Below are 5,207 nucleotides of genomic sequence, written 5' to 3' on the forward strand. Positions count from 1 at the left end.
ACTGAGGAGGTCAGTGTAGCTTGCCCATTTCCGCCCCAATTGTCCAGATTCCACGGCCAGACCTGCACTCTCTTTCACTGTCCGTTGTGCTGTGTGAAGCAGGACTCCCCACGGACGCCCCTCATAGTGCGTCCCGGGACCCCCACTTTTAAATGTTAGAGAGTCCATGGACCCCCACTGCAGTATTTTAGAGGGTCCCAAGGGTCCAAAAGCCGAAAAGTCCCAGTGTACTTATAAAACATTGTGGTCACGTATAGTGTACTGCGACGTGTCGATTGCAGTCTGAAAATGGTATCTACGGTACGCACGATAAAGGAAATTTAGTGCGTCTTAGGACCCGCTCTTTTTAAATCTAGTGCGTCTAGGGACCCTCCATATATTTCTGGGACGTGTTTTCGGCTTCTAGTGCGAATAGGACGCAGGGACGCGCGCTATGGGCATGGGGAGCCCTGGTGTGAAGTAACCAGACGACAGAATCCATTGTCTGCATGTTGACCTTGCCCAACACTTTTATTCTTTATTCATTCATTTGTTGCTTAACGTCCAGCCGACTACGCAGAGCCATATCAGGACGAGGAAGGGGGGGATGAAGGGGGCCACTTGTCAAGCGATTCCTGTTTACAAATGCACTAACCCATTACTTGTGTCCCAGCAGGCTTTAGTAAAACTAAATTAATACCTACTGGAAGATTACCAGTTTCCAGTATGTTAAAATAGGCTTAACCTATCTACTGCTGGACTTACATCAGAACACTAACAGATTAAACTATACATGAATCGCGAGACAAGCGGCAAGAGAAGAGATTTTTGGAAAAAATACAGGTGAATGAGCAAGAAGGCAGAAAAAAGAAAAGAATTCATGAAGAAAAAGAGAGCATGACAGGAAAGAGGAACCAAAAATCTACCTAACAGCAAATGCCCAACACTCATGAAAGTCAATGAAGGCAGTGAGACAAGGTGTCAGAGAAAGTAATGGAACGGAGGCCTTGATATTTTTTTCTTCTCACTTTGAACTGTTTAAACAACTGAGGTTTCGCGCCTGTTAGTGTAATGGTCAGAAAAAAAGCCTCATTATCATCATTGTGAGTCAATGAAGGCAGTGAAACAAGGTGTCATTATCATCATTGTGAGTCAATGAAGGCAGTGAAACAAGGTGTCATTATCATCATTGTGAGTCAATGAAGGCAGTGAAACAAGGTGTCATTATCATCATTGTGAGTCAATGAAGGCAGTGAAACAAGGTGTCATTATCATCATTGTGAGTCAATGAAGGCAGTGAAACAAGGTGTCATTATCATCATTGTGAGTCAATGAAGGCAGTGAAACAAGGTGTCTTTATCATCATTGTGAGTCAATGAAGGCAGTGAAACAAGGTGTCATTATCATCATTGTGAGTCAATGAAGGCAGTGAAACAAGGTGTCAGAGAAAGTAATGGAACGGAGACCTTGATTTACATCAAACCGTTTCACACAACTGAGGTTTCGCGCCTGTTAGTGTAATAATATCAGAAAAAAAGGCGTCATTATCATCACCATCATCGTCGTCTTATCGCCATCATTATATCAACACAATTAATATAGTTGTTATCGTCATCGTCTTTATTATCATTAACAACAACAACAACAACAACAACAACAATTCACAGACGCCAGGGGCAGTTCTAGCTGTATTTTAACGCCAACTTGTGTGTCTGCCTTATGCACTGTTTCAGAACTTTATTTTTCGATGAAATGGGAAAGACAGGCATGCAGGCAGACTGGCAAACTTATACGGGGACGGAAAAAGGCAGGAAGACTGGCAGACGGTTTAAAGGATAGATGAACAGACAGACAAAGAGTCTCTCTCTCTCTCTCTCTCTCGCTCTCTCTCTCGCTCTCTCTCTCTCTCTCTCTCTCTCAGTCTCAGTCTCTCTCTCTCTCTCTCTCTCTCTCTCTCTCTCTCTCTCTCTCTCTCTCTCTCTCTCTCTCTCTCTCTCTCACAGCCCCTATTGTTGCAGATACGGTTGTCTGTAAGTCTCAAGGACGCGTCGTTAAATTTTACTTCCTTTTATTTCTTAAATCTATCTAATACGTCGTGTCTCTAACACCCCAACACACACAGCATGCAAACCCTTGTCTTGGAACGCAAACAGATCGATGTTCAGGTTCGAGTGTTTGAAGATGCCTTCCTTCGATCGTGAAAACTTGAACAAACACAGATCAACCCATGTGGTTTTTGTAGATGTTTTTTTTTTAAATATTTATTATATGGGATGATAGCATCCTTCTTCTTTGGCATTTCCAGAAATCGAACACCATGCTGGCTCCTATGTAGAGAAGAATTTCCATGAACGAATCTCTGCAAAGCAACACTAATTTCCGGGGAAAACAGCGCGGAGGGGGTGTGTGGCTGGGGGATGAGGGGAGGGGGGGGGGGGGGGGGGGGGGGCAAGGAGGGGGCACATCAGACTGGTGAAGTTATAACTGAATGAATGACTCTTAACGGAATCGTCGAGTGTTGGCATGCGTGAGTCTGAGCAGTATTGACGCCCATGAGAGGACATCGTGTGTGTGTGTGTGTGTGTGTGTGTGTGTGTGTAGTGTGTGTGTGTGTGTGTGTGTCTGTATATGTGTGTATGTATGTGTGTGTGTGTGTGTATGTGTGTGTGTGTGTCCGTGTGTGTTTGTCCGTGTGTTTGTGTGTGTGTGTGTGTGTGTGTGTGTGTGTATGTGTGTGTGTGTGTGTGTGGTGTGTGTGTGTCTATGTGTGTGTGTGTGTGTGTATGTCCGTGTGTGTGTGTGTGTGTGTGTGTGTGTGTGTGTGTGTGTGTGTGTGTGTGTGTGTGTCCGTGAGTGTGTGTCTGTGTGTGGCAGTGTCGGTATCAGTGTCTGTGTCTGTCTGTCTGTTTGATCTGAGAAAGTCTGCATCCGTGTTAGGCACACTCCTCCTCGTGTAAACAGCTTGGCTCAACATCTCACATCTGGCCAAGCTTTAGTCACATACAAAAAATCAACACCCTGTTGCTCCTTGTGTACAGCGGGATTTTGTTAATTAATAACTTAATTTTGTAAATGCAAACAGTGGCGTTTGAAGAAACTCAAGAAGGCATGCAGTTAGGGTGTTGATTTTTGGTATGTGTTCAAGATCTCGAGCAAGGATGATCTTACCTCATGTGATAACCTGGCCATGTCTGAGATGGTGTTTTGACGGGGAAAAGTGTGCCCTTAATTCCAACAATTAAAAGGTTTTTTTCAATCTTTCTGTTTGCATGTGATAGAATTCTGTCCGTTCTTGCTACGATGCGGTTAACCTTGGACCGAATGGTCCATTGAACACGTCCTTACCAAGTGTGTAGAAGTTCCAGAGATTCGTGACAAACACAAAAGTGCAGAAACTCTGAAGGTTTTATTCCGGGATGTGCCCCCGGACAAGATTTTTAACAGTTTAAAGGAGATCAATATGTTGTTTTTACAAGATTTGAAGTAACAAATGTAAAAGTTGTGAAAATAATAAATAGTTTTAAGCATGGAGCTTAATTGCCATGTGCCGTCGCGATATAACCTTCGTAGTTGAAAACGACGTTAAACACCAAATGTGACCCTCCACCACGGAATGAGTCGCATGTCACCTTTGCATGATTTTCATATTTTTACATTTTTCTAACGAGTTTTTTATGCTCTATCCAGTGGTGAAAACCGTTTTAGAAAAGAGCAAAAACTGTTTGAGTTATAAGCCTGTGACTAAGGTGACCCTCACACTGTTACCAGATACTCCCCGGATTTTTATTAAGCCTAGCGCAGAACCGCGCGAGGTGACATGCGACTCATTTCGTGGTGGAGGGTCACAAATAAAGAAAGAAAGAATTGCCATGTGCACTGAGAAGGGAAACAAACTTGCATCGGTATTAGATAGCAATATCGTCGGGCCTTTCCCAACTACGTTTCTCAGTCGGGGGAAACAGCAGACTGGTGATGGTGGGAGATAAATCCCAAGATCCAAGATAACTGATACTTGTGTCGAAGGAAAAGCTGCTTTGTTGAGCGTTACCGTGCGTGCGTGTGCTTTAGCTATAGCAAGTGCGCGACATTTAGTGGAGTAGGGTATGTATTGCATAGTACGGTGGTTGTGTGTGTGTGTGTGTGTGTGTACGTGCGTGCATGCGTGCGTGTGTGTGTGTGTGTGTGTATGTGTGTGTGTGTGTGTGTATGTGTGTGTGAGTGTGTGTTCGAACCTAGCAGACTCTTAACGATGGAGAACTTTATGTTGATTTGTTATGGGGGCCAGGAAGGCCCCCATTTATACGGATAGTTTCAAGTTTTGATAGTTTTGACCATGGGCAGCGCCATTTTGTTGTGAAATACGTCATCAGTTTGTGTACACAGGAAGTTGTGACATCCGTCACCCTATGGGAGGTGTGAAGGCAACATTGTTCATCAGTAGAAAGTTGTGAAATCCGTCACCCTATGGGAGGGGTGAAGGCAAAATTAGTCATCACTGAGTTTGTGTAACACAGGAAGTTGTGAAATACGTCACCCTATGGGAGGTGTGACGGCAAGATTGTTCAACAAAAACATCATAGGTCGAACTGTGCAGGGTCACCCGCAACAAACTCAAACCATTCAGACTTTGCTGTATTTGAGTGACTTATATACCGACATTTTTACATTTATTCAAGTTTTGACTAAATGTTTTAACATAGAGGGGGGAATCGAGACGAGGGTCGTGGTGTATGTGTGTGTGTGTGTCTGTCTGTCTGTCTGTTTGTGTGTGTGTGTAGAGCGATTCAGACTAAACTACTGGGCCGATCTTCATGAAATTTGACATGAGAGTTCCTGGGTATGATATCCCCGGACGTATTTTTCATTTTTTCGATAAATACCTTTGATGACGTCATATCCGGCTTTTTGTAAAAGTTGAGGCGGCACTGTCACACCCTCATTTTTCAATCAAATTGATTGAAATGTTGGCAAAGCAATCTTCCACGAAGCCCGGGGTTCGGTATTGCATTTCAGCTTGGTGGCTTAAAAACTAATGAGTGAGTTTGGTCATTAAAAATCGGAAACTTGTAATTAAAATTATTTTTGTATTAAACGATCCAAAAACAATTTCATCTTATTCTTCGTCATTTTCTGATTCCAAAAACATATACATATGTTATATTTGGATTAAAAACAAGCTCTGAAAAATAAAAATATAAAAATTATGATCATAATTAAATTTCCGAAAT

The sequence above is a fragment of the Littorina saxatilis genome, linkage group LG12, assembly GCF_037325665.1.
Source record: "Littorina saxatilis isolate snail1 linkage group LG12, US_GU_Lsax_2.0, whole genome shotgun sequence".
Taxonomy (NCBI): Eukaryota; Metazoa; Mollusca; class Gastropoda; order Littorinimorpha; family Littorinidae; genus Littorina; species Littorina saxatilis.